The sequence below is a fragment of the Scyliorhinus canicula genome, chromosome 8, assembly GCF_902713615.1.
Source record: "Scyliorhinus canicula chromosome 8, sScyCan1.1, whole genome shotgun sequence".
NCBI classification, from domain to species: domain Eukaryota; kingdom Metazoa; phylum Chordata; class Chondrichthyes; order Carcharhiniformes; family Scyliorhinidae; genus Scyliorhinus; species Scyliorhinus canicula.
Window position 1 is genome coordinate 115,562,745 of NC_052153.1, and position 16,933 is coordinate 115,579,677.

Here is a 16,933-nt window from a genome sequence, read left to right on the forward strand (position 1 = left end):
TAAATCTTGTCAAGCTGGAGGGGATGGATAAAAAAATGGAAGCGTGGGGTGACATCGTGCAGAATTTGGAGCTGGCCATCACCGACCACAGTGAGCGGATCATATCACTGGAACAAAACCTGTCTTCGGTCCTGGACATGAATAAGTTTCTAAATAATAGGGTAAATAACCTTGAGAGCAGGTCTCAAAGGCAAAACATCCGACTCGCGGGTCTGCCGGAGGGAACTGAGGGCAACACTCCCACAGAGTTTATAGCCGATGTGCTTTTCAAAATAGTGGATGAGAAGGTGCTTAAATCCCCCCGGAGCTGGATTGGGATAATCGGACGCTGTGACCAAGACCTCGTGCAGAGGAACCTCCTCAAGTGATGATCTTGAGGTTCCATAACTTCAAAGTAAAAGAGCAGATCCTGCAATGGGCCAAGGATCACCACGTCGTTAAATGTGGGGGTCACTCGACCCGGCTTTACCAGGGCGTTAGAGCAGAATTACTGAAGAAAAGAGTGGCTTTTAATGGGGAAAAATCTGCCCTATTCAAGAAGGGTATCCGGTTTTGGCTACTTTACCCATCCCGCCTTCGAGTTTCGGTCGAAGGAAAGGATCACTTCTTCACTCCCCAGAGGAGGCAAACACTTTTATAGAGAAACTGGATTCAAAATCTGTATAAATCCTTCACTATCGTTGTTTAAAAGTTAGACTGTTGTCTGTTCAGAAGTCATATCATTGTTAATTTGGCTGATTTACACTGTAAAGTTATTACTGTTGAAGTGTCCCCCTTTTTTTCTCATTTTACAAGTCATATATATTGTTCTTATAGTGCGGTTATTATCACGGGATTGTTTTACGTGTAATTCTTGTTTTTGAATAAGGTTAATGAAGATTTTTAACTTTTAATACAGGAAAGCCTCTCAGCTAAAGCTAAAGATGGGTCGAGAGAAGGGAGGTCGTAAGTGTGGGTATTCTGCAGTTCCCACTTGCAAATATTTGGCAATGGAGAGCTTAGACTTTAGTGTTACATAGAACATAGAACATAGAACGATACAGCGCAGTACAGGCCCTTCGGCCCTCGATGTTGCACCGACATGGAAAAAAACTAAAGGCCATCTAACCTACACTATGCCCTTATCATCCATATGCTTATCCAATAAACTTTTAAATGCCCTCAATGTTGGCGAGTTCACTACTGTTGCAGGTAGGGCATTCCACGGCCTCACCACTCTTTGCGTAAAAAACCCACCTCTGACCTCTGTCCTATATCTATTACCCCTCAATTTAAGGCTATGTCCCCTCGTGCTAGCCACCTCCATCCGCGGGAGAAGGCTCTCGCTGTCCACCCTATTTAACCCTCTGATCATTTTGTATGCCTCTATTAAGTCACCTCTTAACCTTCTTCTCTCTAACGAAAACAACCTCAAGTCCATCAGCCTTTCCTCATACGATTTTCCCTCCATACCAGGCAACATCCTGGTAAATCTCCTCTGCACCCGTTCCAAAGCTTCCACGTCCTTCCTATAATGAGGCGACCAGAACTGTACGCAATACTCCAAATGCGGCCGTACTAGAGTTTTGTACAACTGTAACATGACCTCATGGCTCCGGAACTCAATCCCTCTACCAATAAAGGCCAACACACCATAGGCCTTCTTCACAACCCTATCAACCTGGGTGGCAACTTTCAGGGATCTACGTACATGGACACCGAGATCCCTCTGCTCATCCACACTACCAAGAATTTTACCATTAGCCAAATATTCCGCATTCCTGTTATTCTTTCCAAAGTGAATCACCTCACACTTCTCCACATTAAACTCCATTTGCCACCTCTCAGCCCAGCTCTGCAGCTTATCTATGTCCCTCTGTAACCTGCAACATCTTTCTGCACTGTCTACAACTCCACCGACTTTAGTGTCGTCTGCAAATTTACTCACCCAACCTTCTGCGCCCTCCTCTAGGTCATTTATAAAAATGACAAACAGCAACGGCCCCAGAACAGATCCTTGTGGTACGCCACTCGTAACTGAACTCCATTCTGAACATTTCCCATCAACTACCACTCTCTGTCTTCTTTCAATTAGCCAATTTCTGATCCACATCTCTAAATCACCCTCAATCCCCAGCCTCCGTATTTTCTGCAATAGCCGACCGTGGGGAACCTTATCAAACGCTTTACTGAAATCCATATACACCACATCAACTGCTCTACCCTCGTCTACCTGTTCAGTCACCTTCTCAAAGAACTCGATAAGATTTGTGAGGCATGACCTACCCTTCACAAAACCATGCTGACTATCCCTAATCATATTATTCCTATCTAGATGATTATAAATCGTATCTTTTATAATCCTCTCCAAGACTTTACCCACCACAGGCGTTGGGCTCACCGGCCTATAGTTACCGGGGTTATCTCTACTCCCCTTCTTAAACAAAGGGACCACATTTGCTATCCTCCAGTCCTCTGGCACTATTCCTGTAGCCAATGATGACCTAAAAATCAAAGCCAAAGGCTCAGCAATCTCTTCCCTGGCTTCCCAGAGAATCCTAGGATAAATCCCATCAGGCCCCGGGGACTTATCTATTTTCACCTTGTCCAGAATTGCCAACACTTCTTCCCTACGCGCCTCAATGCCATCTATTCTAATAGCCTGGGTCACAGCATTCTCCTCCACAATATTATCTTTTTCTTGAGTGAATACTGACGAAAAGTATTCATTTAGTATCTCGCTTATCTCCTCAGCCTCCACACACAACTTCCCACCACTGTCCTTGACTGGCCCTACTCTTACCCTAGTCATTCTTTTATTCCTGACATACCTATAGAAAGCTTTTGGGTTTTCCTTGATCCTACCTGCCAAAGACTTCTCATGTCCCCTCCTTGCTCGTCTCAGCTCTCTCTTTAAGAGTTAGAGAGTTGAAGTTTAATATAAATTTGATGTCTTTGTTGGGGATTGTGGGGTTAGGGGGAATATTAATAATCGCTTATTATCACATCAGTAAAAGTGAGTGTTTCCCAGTGAACCCAGTGGCTAGAGGGTCTCAGCTTGCTGCCATTTCGCCTCTCGCCCTCTAATTTTCGATATCTGGGGATCTGCGTGGCCTACAACTGGGACTTACTCCACAAACTGAACTTTTCAAACCTCATCAGTAAGATTAAATGGACTTCCAGAGGTGGAATAAACTCTGCCTGACTCAAGCGGGAAGGATCCAAACTATTAAGATGGATGTACTACCTAGGTTTTTGTTCTTATTTCAAAGTATCCCCATTTTTTAGACATTGCATTTTTTATTATGATCAACGAATTAATGTCGGCATTGTAATTTCTTGTTGGATGGCCTGTTTTTGTAAATTCACCACTCTGTCTTAGAATTCCCCCTATATCAAAAAGGGCCGATATTCCAAATGGCGAACAGGGATTCTCACTCCCTGACTCCGATGCAGGCTTCGGTGGGTGCTATTCAGGTCAAACTATATTTCCAAGTTATTCCCCGGTATAACCCATACCTTCACCGAAGAATTTTACCTACTTACCCCTTAATAGCATCAATGTCCTGGGTCCTGCGTTATTAAGGAAGTGAAGTAAGCTAATAACCACTTTTTCAGGTTAAGTTATTTTATTATTATACTTTTTTTTTTCTTTAAGTTGCAAACACTTTCTTTACAGAAAGGAAAAACGATTAGTGATTCTGGATGCTGCTGGTTTGTTGTAGGGACCTTCAGACTCTCTCTCTCTCTCTCTTTTAGTTCTCCTCCCCTTCTCTCCTGTTGCTGTTTCTCTCTCTCTCTCTTTTAGTTCTCCTCCCCTTCTCTCCTGTTGCTGTTTCTCTCTCTCTCTCTTTTAGTTCTCCTCCTCATTCTTGCTGGCGTTGATCTTCGAGCCTTCCACCTCCTTGAGGGGAGCGGAGCTCCCCGGGCCGTGCCCCGGCCGCCAGCTGTTGCTGCTTCGCGTTCTGCTGCTCTCTGCTCCTGCCTCTCACGTGCTTTTTGGCGGGAGAGATCGGGACCTCCGATAGGGGATGGGCTACGAGGCTTAAAGGGGCATGGTGGGACACAACCAGGCCAATGGGTCCCCCTCTATTCAGTACATCACAGTGCTTCAACACAGCACAAAGAAATCTATGCAAACTCTCTTTTTCTTTTTCCCTTTCTCCTGCTGCAGGTTGTAATAACAATTCTGACAGACTGAAATTGACTGCATTTTTGACAGAAGAGCTGGCCAGTTTCTGCTCTTTTCAGCTGCCACCAACCTCTTGTGGGATCTTTCCCTGCACTCTCCCAGACCAGATATTGGCAGACTTCTATGTTTCAAATGACACATTCTGTATTTTCCAGAACAGGCCTTATTTATTAAAAGGACACGTGGAATCATATAATTTACAGTACAGACGGAGGCCATTCAGCCTATTGAGTCTGCACCGGCCCTTGGAAAGGAAACCCTACTTAAGCCCATGCTCCACCCATACGCACAACCCAGCAACCCCATCCAACCTTTTTGGGCACTAAGGGCAATTTAGCGTCGCCAATCCACCTAACCTGCACATCTTTTGACTGTGGGAGGAAACCGGAGCACCCGGAGGAAACCCACGCACACACGGGGAGAATATGCAGACTCCACACAGTGATCCAAGCCGGGAATCGAACCTGGGATCCTGGAGCTGTGAAGCAACTTTGCTAACCACTGTGCCACCGTGCTGCCCGTAACTTGTAGTTAAAGTTATAAACGATTTATTAACTTTAACTGTGAATATACTACATACAAAACAATGGATTGATAACAGCAAAATCATGCACAAATAGCCTCTCTTTTTCAGCTCGCCAGTCAGTCTGAGGGGTCAGCTGACTAACATTCACTTAAATACTAGTGAGACTCCTAGTGGTCAGTTGGTGAATTATAATACAACCATGATATCACGACAGTCGTTTGGGTAGGTAAGCGTCCCAGGGTCCCCAGCGCCCTGCTTCAGAGAGACAGAGGGTCAGGAGGCTTTCCCTCTGAATCTCCTGTGTTATTGCCAATATGCAGAAAATCTTACAATGGCTGTCTGATCCAAAATCAAACTGGAATAGATATATTAAATGCCGCTTTAATATATCTAGAAACCTTGCACCTCAAAACACAAATTGATACAGTTCCTCAAATTAAAGTTCTTCTCAGAGTTTGTTTCATATGCCCATCAGACTATGGGAGCAACTACTTGAGCTCTGCTGATACCATAATCTTTATGTAACTAACATTTTGTTTCAAAACAAACTATGCATCAAGGACTCTTGGAAACATCCAAGATCAGAGCATTAACACTAGCTGGGCCTGAGTTTGCACATTCTCCCCGTGTCTGCGTGGGTCTCTCCCCACACAACCCAAAGATGTGCAGGCTAGATGGATTGGCCACGCTAAATTGCCCCTTTAATTGGAAAAAGAAGAATTGGGTGCTCTAAATTTATAAACAAAACACTAGCTGGACCCGATCATAGGAAAACATGACTCTGAACAACCTTCTTAATCCATGCAACCACCAGAGTGCTACAATACAGATCATTCCCAGGAGTGCAACAGGGTTAGGGTGCGAACCTTGAAGTTCTTTTCATTCAAAACAAAAATGACAGCCTCATATCAACACATATTCCCTACCCAGATAAAAAAAACAACAGTTCCTCAGCTCAACCGAACAGGTGTTCACTGGCAATCCCAAGGGTGCAGCAGTGAAACGAGATATACTTCAGATTGTATCTCAACAAATGGAAAGCAAGAGTAGGAAAATGCTGACTGGTTCAAGGCAAACATCACTGTGAAAGAGTCTCATTAATGCCAAAATTGGTCCATTCTCATTAATTACCACAGAGATCCAAGCAAGAAAATCTGAATGCACAAAGAGCCTCTCAAAGTCCAAAAGACTACTAGGCATTGCCCCAGTGACTGCTGCCAGAATACCCAGATGTCCTTCGACAACAAGGAATGCTCGAGGCAAAAACAGAAAATGATGGAAAATCTCAGCAGCTCTGAGATCATCTGTGGAGATAATACGGAGCTAATGTTTTGAGTGTGAATGACTCTTCATCAGAGCCAAAGAGAACTGGAAATAGGATGAGATACTCTAGTGGGGGGGGGGGGGGGGGGGTAGAGGGATGGAGCAAGAAGGATTGGATAGAGGGCCAGTGATCGGTGAAAGCTAGGGGGAGATTGACAAAGATGTCGTGGACAAAACAAAAGGGATGTAAATGGTGGCTATCATGGCCAAGAAGGGTGCTGAGTAGCACATTAAGAGATCAGAGTGTGTCAAAGGACAACCAGGAAAAGTTAACAGGTGGCACTAGTGGGGAGGGGAAAAGGGAGCAGGGACAGGGAATGACGGTGGCAAGGGTAAAACAAGATCAGGGCCGGCTCAAGGCACCGGCAACTCGGGCAGTCGCCCGGGGCGCCATGTGCTGGGGGGCGCCAGAGACTCGGGTCCCGCGCATGCGCAGTTGGGCCGGTACCAACCAGCGCATGCGCGGTGGCCGCCCTCCCCCAAGGCGCCCCCCCCCCCGGTCCGCCCCCCCGCTCGGTCCGCTCCCCCCCTCGGTCTTCCCCGCCCCCCCCCCACCTCGGGTCCGCCCCCCCCTCGGGTCCGCCCCCCCCTCGGCCCCGCCCCCTCGGCCCCCCCGGCCCTGCCCCCCCCTCGGCCCCCCCCCCCCCCCCTCCAAGGGGGCCGAAGTTCAGCTTGCCCGGGGCGCCAGCAACCCTAGGGCCGGCGCTGAACAAGATGGAAGGTGGGATGAAAAGTGCAATGGAAAAATGGATCAATGGAAGACATTAAAATAACTTGATAGAAATCAAAATGGGGTGAAGATGGAGAGGAGAGTTCACAGTCTGAAGTTGTTGAACTCAATGTTAAGTCCAAAATGCTGTAAACGTGCCTAATCGGAAGGTGTTGTCTCCCCAAGTTGCGTTGGGCTTCGCTGGAACGTGGCAGCAGACCAAGGACGGATATGTGGATATGAGAGAATGAAAAGGCAAGTGACAGGTAGGTCTTGACAGCAGGTAGCAGGACAGTTTGCAGACAGATCAAAGGTATTCTGCAAAATAGTCAGCCAGGCTGTGTTTAGTCTATGAGGGATCAAAAAGGCAACGAAAACCACTCCACTATGTGGTGATCACAAGTTAACTAGATGCAATACAACTGAGCAAACACTAGAGGGGGCACGGGAGAGCCATATAAATAGACGGGGACAGGAAGTGAGGACACACTTCACAGAGGGCAGAACTTGGAGCAGGACACACACACACACACGCCAGCTAGGAGCACTGAAGGTAGCCGTAGGTAACAGCTCTGAAGAGAGAACAAACTCACAATAAAGCATCTTCTCCACATTTGAGACTACGAGCTTTATTAAGACACGAGTAACAACACATAGTACCCAGGAGTGGCTTCAGACGCTTACTACAGGACAACTCAGTGGCAGATACAGAAAGCTCAAAATGGCATGGAAATCTCCTACTGGACATTTGACTTGGGAAGACATCGCTAATTCGAGGATGTGGTATGGATACCCAGATCAGCTGGACCAGACTGGCGTTGTAAGAAATGTCTGGAAAAGGTTTAAACAAATGTTTGATTTTGATCTCGTAGCTAATGATGTACAAGAAGCCTCAGACAACATTAAAATAGCAATTCTCACCGCAGGGCCTGTAAATAGGAAAGTGTATAATGGATTTAAATACTCAAAAGATGAAGACAGAAACAGCTTACAAACGTTACTAAACAAATTTGAAGAGTACTGTGAGAAATTTGAACAGCAAGGCATGCTCAGAGTCCAAACTGCACAGAGACTGAGTGATGCAAAACTTAAAAAATCACGAAAAGAACAAGAAATCGCGAATGAAAAGTACAGATCAAAAAGAAGAAATAACAAGAATTTCTCACAAAGCCAAAACGCTGAAACCCAGTCCAGATCGGAAGAGAAGATTACTTACAACTTTTAGAAATCCAGTCCTGGTGGGAAAGAAAAATCCCTGAAATCCGCGAAAAACGCGAAAAAATGGCATCGGAGCACATTTTGCAGTCTCCGGTAAGCAAAGAACTACAAATCGCGTCTGCGCATGCGCCGGAACCGGAAGCCGCGCATGCGCAGTTTAAAAAAGATCGCGGTGCCGATCGTTATGCGCATGCGCAAGCCGCGCATGCGCAGTCAAAAAAAGTCTTGGTCGCGGATCGTCATGCGCATGCGCAATTCATTCCTACGCATGACGTCATGACGTCTGAGCATCCCGACCACGCCCACTTAAAAGGGAAATGCCCGAAAATTGAAAATAAGACACTTAAAGTGGTAAACACAAATTTTCTTGCCTCAGAACACAGAAAAACGCCTGAACTTAAACCAACAGTTAAAAACAACTTGCACAACACCCTGAAAAAAGCAGTCTGCACCACCCAAAGTGAAGAGAACAAAAAGAATTCCGAAACAACAAAAGATGATTTGTTTTTCGAAGATTACCTCTCAGACATGGCTGAGACAGTCGGATATGCTTATCACAGCATCAGCGACACGGTCGCAAAGTTCAACACGAATCAACTCGTGGTAGAAGAATCCAACCAGGATGATTTGGTTTTCGAAGAATACTACTCAGACACAGCTGAGTCAGTCGGATATGCTTATCACAGCATCAGCGACACGGTCGCAAAGTTCAACACGAATCAACTCGTGGTAGAAGAAGCCAACGAAGATGAAATGGGTATCAAAGAATACTACTCAGACATGGAGGAGTTATTTGGACATGCTGATCACAGCATCAGCGACACCGTTGCAAAGCTCAACACGACTCTACTCATGGTAGATGAATCCAACACCATGATGCCATAGCAGCTCGTCGATACATTGGATGACAGCAATACCCTAGACGAAGACGACGCCACACAGAGAGCACAGGAAGACTCCACAGAGCGAGCGATGACAGGCTCCACAGTGCGAGTGATGAAAGACTCCAAAAGGGATGCAAGCAAACACTCCCTGGTGAACACCATGCATGAACAAGACCATGCAGGTAAACCCGCTGTATCTGAGCAACCGCAAGCAGACTATGAAAGTCTACCAAGCTCACAGGAACAAAAAGAAGACAATGTACCTCTACCCACTGCATGCGAAGACAGTGACAAGGTGATCACACTTGACGTACAGGATCACAGCGAGACTGACAGTTCTCAGCTTGTCTGTACCGACGCACAGAGAGAAAACAGTAACAAGGTGATCGCACTCGACGTACAGGATCACAGCGAGACTGACAGTTCTCAGCTTGTCTGTACAGAATCGCAGAGTAGGGCCACCCAACAGTCCAGAGAGACGATGCCGAAAGAAAACATGCAGATTTTGACTCCAGGAGCACCTGGAGTCCAGAGAGACAACGCCGAAAGAAACCATGCAGATTCTGACTCCAGAAGAGGAGCACCTGGAGTCCAGAGAGACCAAGCCAAAAGAAACCATGCAGATTTTGACTCCAGAAGAGGAGCACCTGGAGTCCAGTGAGACAACATCAACGGAAATCATGAAGATTTCAACTCCAGAAGCGGAGCACCAAGAGTCCGGAGACACCACGTCAACTGAAATCATGCAGATTTGGACTCCAGAAGAGGAGCGCCAGAAGTCCACAGACACCACGTCAATTGTAATCATGGAGGTTTTGACTCCAGAAGAGGAGCGCCAAGAATCCAGAGATACCGCGTCAAACGAAATCGAGAAGAATTTGACTCCGGAAGAGGAGCACCAAAAAAGCAAAGATGAGGAATCCAATTCTCCACAAATGATTGATGTCACCTGCACCGATGCAACATCAGATCATTCGCACCACTCTCGAGACGAAATGCTCAATGACTCAAATTATCCACTCGGGACACGAATAGAGTATAACAAGAAAAACAAAAGTCAAAAGGAGCACAGCAGAAACGGGACAAACAACAGCAAGAACAAAAGCAACATGAAGCGCGACAAGACCAACAACAATAGCAAGAAGCACAGCAGAAACGAGAACGACAACAGAAAGAACAAAAGCAACATGAAGCGCGACAAGACAAACAACAAAGTCAGGCACAAAGATAGCGACAACGACAGAGACAGAAACAACAAGAACGGCAACGAAAACAACAAAGTCAGGAACAACGACAGTGCCAACACCAAAGACAGAAACGACAAAAACAGCAACAAGTACGGCAACGAAAACAACAAAAACAGGAATGACAGAAACAACAGCAATGAAACAACGACTTGTACACAATGGTACTACTTGGCACATGAAGGACAATGCCACAGCACACTGCAAAACGATGACAAGACTACAAACATGTCATGGGATGACGACGAATCGCACAAACTCACGTCTGCTCCAGAACGAGCAAGCACACCAGCATCCAAGGCGGATGAGACAATAAATCAACACCACAAGCACAGAAAAAAAGTCCATGCCAGTCAACATCAGTGAGGTGACCATGCAAACACCTCGGGATGATGCATTGGGTACTTAAAATAACAAGGAACACCAACAACATTCACAGCGGACTTGCAATATCAATATCACCACGTCATCAACAACAAAAAGAAAAAAAAGCTCTGAACAAATTCATCAAGTTTGGACTCATAAATGTTTTTATTAAGATTGGACATATAACTACATTGGCTTTGTACAATATGCAATAGCACCATCACCTGTATAGATACGCATATCATAAGTAACTGTTTTCTATAATTTTCGTTAACGATGTACAGCAAATATATAAAGAGAAAAAGGGGGATGTGGTGATCGTAGATTGACTAGATACAAAACAATTGAGCAAACACCAGAGGGAGAGCTATAAATACACCGGGACAGGATGTACAATTTTCTTTAACGATGTACAGAAAATATGTAAAGAGAAAAAGGGGGATGTGGTGATCACAAGTTAACTAGATGCAATACAACTGAGCAAACACTAGAGGGGGCACGGGAGAGCCATATAAATAGACGGGGACAGGAAGTGAGGACACACTTCACAGAGGGCAGAACTTGGAGCAGGACACACACACACACACCAGCTAGGAGCACTGAAGGTAGCCGTAGGTAACAGCTCTGAAGAGAGAACAAACTCACAATAAAGCATCTTCTCCACATTTGAGACTACGAGCTTTATTAAGACACGAGTAACAACACACACTATAAACAAAGAGAGGAGATTATTAGCGACTGCAAAAACAATTGGAAAGATAGGTTTAGTTGTACTCTAGGGCGAACAGGGTCACTGAGGAAGGTTTATACACTTTATCCAGCTCTGCCATGATGGGCAGGCTTTCTATCAAACGCAGGTCGGAGAAACTTAGCGAAGTTACTGACTCGATTGCCATGTGCAAAGCTCCAGGTACTGATGCTACACCAACTGAACTCATCAAGGACAGGAAATATGCACTCCTGTAGCATCTATACAAACTTCCCTGTCTCTGCTAGCAGTGCCCCATGATGTTTGAGATGTAAAGATTGTGACCCTGCACAAGAACATTCACTCCCTCCAGCTTCAGTGTAGTGGCAGCAGTGTGCATTATCGACAAGATGCACAGCAGCAACTTATCAACTTTCCTTCAACAGCATCTTCCAAACCCCTGACCTCTATCACCTGGAAAGATACAGGCAGCTGCTCCATGGGAACATCACCTGTCAGTTCCCCTCCAATCTATCTACCATCCTGACTTAGAAATATATTTCTGTTCTTTCACTGTCGCTGGATCAAAAACCAGTAACTCTTAACACAATCATAACCACAGCAGTTACAACAACTACTGGGCATCCCCTGCTGAGCATGCGAGTCAGACTCCAGATCCTGGTTGAATGCATCTATCCCAAATTCCACTGTGGTCTCAGAACTGGAAGATATACAACTGACATGATCTTATTAAACCAGTTAGTGGAAGAGAAATGCAGTGAACAAAGGAGACCACTATCTGTTGCCTTAATCTATTTCACCAATGCATTCAACCATGTGACCAGAGGTGTTCTATTTAAGCTGCTGGAGAAAACTGTATGATAGCCAAAGACACTCAACGCGATCTCCTCTTTTCATGACAATGTGATGGATGGGTATGGTCAGTCATGACAGGGCAATATTGGAATCCTTTGAGATCCACAACGGGGTCTAAAAGGATTGTTATAGCACTGGCACTGCATGCCATATTCATTTCTTTGCTGATGTCATGCACATTCCAGTCACTGACAGAAGGTATCTACTTATACACCAGAACTGATGGAAAACTGTTCAACCGTGCCACCCTGAGATCCAAGACAAAGATGCGCCAAGTCCTCATTCGAGAGTTTCCCTACACTCATCTTTCTGAACCAGCATTCCACATCCTCAACGGCAAATGGACTGACTCTCTCACTCCTGTAAGGGTTTGGTTTAACCATCAGTACAAAGAAGACAAATGTGGTCCAGGCTGTTGTCAGACCTCTATCTATCAGCATTGACAATGTGACGCTGGAAGTTATTGATAGATTCCACCATCATCAGTAATCTGTCACTTGATGCTGAAATCGATATGTGCATGGTGAAAGCTGCACATCTTTTGTCCAAGTTGAGTAAGAGCAGAACAACAGCAACCCGAGTGAGAATACCAAACTGTGAGTCTACAAAGCCTGTCTGTTTAGCAAACTGTACAGTGGGGAGACCTGGGTAACATATGCTAGGCAGGGAAAATGGCTGAACAATTTTCAACTTCATCCTAGCTGTATTCTCAACCCCTGTGGGTTGTACAGAGTCAGTAACCTGGACATCCCTGGAGTGTATTAATTCCATCAGTATAAACTAATTGCAAAACCAAAAACAGAGAGTGCTGACAGATGGCTGCTTTAGTGACTGGAAGCCAGTGTCTAGTGGTGTACCACAGGGATCTGTGCTGGGTCCCCTCTTGCTTGTCATTTATTAAACGACATAGATGACTATGTGGGGAGTAGTATCAGTAGGTTTGCGGATGACACAAAGATTGGCTGGGTGGTTAACAGTGAGGTTGAGTGTCTTGGGTTACAGCAAAATATAGATGGGCTGGTGAAAAGGCAGAAAAATGGTAGATGGAATTTAAGCGTAAAAGTGTGAGGTGATACACTTTGGAAGGAGTAACGTAACAAGGAAGTATTCAATGCATGGCCTGACACTGGGAAGTTCCGAGGGACAAAGGGATCTTGTCGTGTTTGTCCATAGATCTCTGAAGCAGTAGGGCAGATTAATAGGGTGGTGAAAAAGGCATATGGGACACTTGTTTTTATCAATCGAGGCATAGATTACAAAAGCAGGGAGGCCATGTTTAAGTTGTATAGAATTTTGGTGAGGCCACAGCTGGAGTACTGTGTGCAATTCTGGTCGCCACATTATAGGAAGGATGCGATTGCACTGGAGGAGGTGCAGAGGCACTTCACCAGGATCATAGAATCCCCACAGTGCAGTGGGAGGCCATTCTGCCCGTCGGGTCTGCACCCTACCTAAGCCCAACTCCCCATCCTATCCCCATAACCCAACCTAACCTTCTGGACACTAAGGGCAATTTATCACGGGCAATGCACTTAACCTGCACACCTTTGGACTGTGGGAGGAAATGGGAACACCAAGAAGAAACCCACGCAGACACGGGAAGAATGTGCAAACTCCACCACCCAGTCAGAAGCCTGAAGTCGGATTCGAACGCGGATGCCTGGCACCGTGAGGCAGCAGTATCGACCACTGTGCCATCGTGGCACCCCAGGATGTTGCCTGGGATTGAAAATTTATGTTATGGTTGGATAGGCTTGGGTAATTTTCACTGGAACAAAGAAGATTGAGGGGTCACCTAATCAAGGTGGACAAGATCATGAGGGGCATGGACAGGGAGGATAGGGAGCAACTGTTCCCCTTAGTTGAAGAGGACACAAGCTCAAAGTCTGGGGCAGGAGGTTGGGTGGCTGGGGGGGGGGGGGGATTTTATCCAGAGGATAGGGATGTGGGGATGGTCTGGAATGCACTGCCTGAAAGGGTGGTAGAGGTGGGTGCCTCATATTCTTTAAAAAGAACCTAAGTGAACAGTTGTCACACAATTCAAGGCTATGGGCCAAGTGCTGGCAAATGGATTATGTAGGCAGGTCAGGGGTTTTGCATGCATCAGTGCAGACTTGATGGGCCGAAGGCCTCTTCTGTACTGTATTATTCTGTGATGTGTTGGCTCAGCCATCGGATGGATGACAGTTGTATAACCAAAGACATTCTGCACAATGAAGTGGCCACAAATGTTTAATTCTCAAAAAGCTCTGGCATTTGAAAACTTCACTGGCCTGATTGGTTTGCCTTTAGTGCCCTGAATGGACATTGGTAGAACACTCCGATTGGATAATCAGCGTTCCCAGGTAGCGCTGTTTGAATTTGCATTCATGCACACACATGGATTGGAGTGAACAAAGAAATTACTTGTTTTACCAAACTAGATTAGCTTGGGAAAAAAAATCACTCTGAAGGGAAAGATGACTTTGACCGTGAAATAATCAGAGGTAGTGGTACTAGTTATCATTGGTTTGAAATGCTAATTGATGCATCTTATTACCACAACATTCTTTTGATTGACGTCATAATGGTGATGGTTCTCTATCTGTAACCTTAGAGATTTGGATTGATTATATTACATGCTTCAGATGCTGGCTCTTGTGGAAGGAAGTTTCAGAGGGAGAGACATTCTGACCAGAGTATTTATGCTTTTATCTTGGGTAGCAGTGGAAGCAAAATAACTCACGGCACTATTTGGAAGACAATCAAGTGAATTGTCGTAATGTCCTGACCAAACTTTAGTCCTCAACCAACATCACTAAACAAAATGATCTCATTGCTGTTTGTGGAACATTGTCATATGTAATACTGCTGCTGTGTTCGTCTACATAACAGTGACAACTCCTCAAGGTTATTTAATTGGCTCTAACACACTTTACGATGTCCTGAAGTCTTAAAATGCTCTATGCTTTCTTGCTTTGTTGCTGTACAAACAGTTGAACATAAATTTATTTCACTTAAGTGGAATATATACATTGTTAATATCTTCTTTGAATGAATAAACAACAAAAATTTTCATGAAGATTAAAGCTAAAACAAGATAAAAAATTTAAATTGAGACAAGATAAACTAAAATTCTGACCAAAACAAAAATAAGATTAATCTTTTGAAACATTTTTGAAATTGATACAGATGAATAAAGTCTTGGCTGTTATTCAAACACCAATTTAGCATTTCTCAACATTTCTACTGATTGCATTTATTTGGAAAAATACTGAAAGAACAAGACCAAAAACACAAAATACAATTGCAAAGGTTTTTCCTCCAGTTTTGCAAAAGACGTATATTACAATGTTTGAAGGTACCATTTTATAATGATAATCTTTATTCTTGTCACAAGTAGACTTACATTAACACTGCAATGAAGTGACTCTTTTGGGACTTGTGGGAGAAAACTGGAGCACCTGGAGGAAACCCACGCAGAAACGGCGAAAACATACAAACTCTGTACACGCAGTGACACAAGCCGGGAATGGAACCTGTGACCCTGGGGCTGTGAAGCCACCGTGCTACTGTGCTGCCGACAAGAACACACAAGAAATGGACCTTATGGCATTTTGGACCATTCAATAGAATCATGGGATTGAACTCCACATTTCCGCTGCTCCCTTTTTTTTGGGGTTTTCTGAGAAACCGAACATTTGTCTATCTCAGCCTTAAATATAGTCAACATTGGAGTATCTACTACCCTCTAGGCAGAGAATTCCAAAGGTTCACAACCCTTTCAGTGAAGAAAATTTCCATCTCAGCCCTAAATGAGTTACCCCTTTCCCTGAAACAGTCCTCTTGTTCTTGATTCTCGAACAAAGGGTTCTTGAATCTCAAAAAAAGGAGACAATTAGGGGTGGGGGTGGTGGGGGGGGGGGGGGGGGGGGGGGGGGGGGGGAGAGAGAGAGAGAGAGAGAGAGAGATTTTCCGGCCATTCTTGCCAGTGGGATCTTCTGTTCCCACCCAGAGAAAACCCCTGCCATAGGTTTCCTGGCAGTGGGATGGATTCAACGGGAAATCCCGTTGACAGCATCTGGACCGGAAGACCCCTCTCCCCCCACGCCCCAGCTGGCAAATTGCGGGCCACGCAGGGTGTGGATACCGGACTCACAATGTTCAGTATCTACTCTGTCAAGCCCCTTCAGAGACTTGCATGTTTCATTCTTCCAAATGCCAGAGAATCTAGAGCAAACAATCTCTGGTGCCAGGGTCCAGGATGTCTCAGAACGGGTAGTGGGCATCCTGAAGTGGGAGGGTAAACTGGCAGAGGTTGTGGTACATATTGGTACTAACAACATAGGCAGGAAGGGGGATGAGGTCCTGCAGCAGGAGTTCAGGGAGCGAGGCAGAAAGTTAAAAGACAGGACCACAAGGGTTGTAATCTCGGGATTACACCCTGTGTCACGTGCCAGTGAGGCTAGAAATAGGAAGATAGAGCAGCTAAACACATGGCTAAACAGCTGGTGTAGGAGGGAGGGTTTCAGTTATCTGGACCATTGGGACCTCTTCCGGGGCAGGTGTGACCTGTATAAGAAGGACGGGTTGCATCTAAACTGGAGAGGCATAAATATCCTGCCTGCGAGGTTTTCTAGTGTCAACCGGAGGGTTTAAATTAGTATGGCGGGGGATGGATACCAGAGCAATAGGTCAGAAGGTGAAAAAATTGAGGGAGAATTAGGAAATAGGGCCACTATGGCTGAGGAAGAGCAGACAGGGAGATGTTGCTGAAAACAGTGTGACTGGTGGCCTGAAGTGCATATGTTTTCATGCAAGAAGTATAATAGGTAAGGCAGATGAACTTAGAGCTTGGATTATTACTTGGAACTATGACGTTGTTGCCATGAGAGAGACCTGGTTGAGGGAAGGACAGGATTGGCAGCTAAACGTTCCAGGATTGAGAT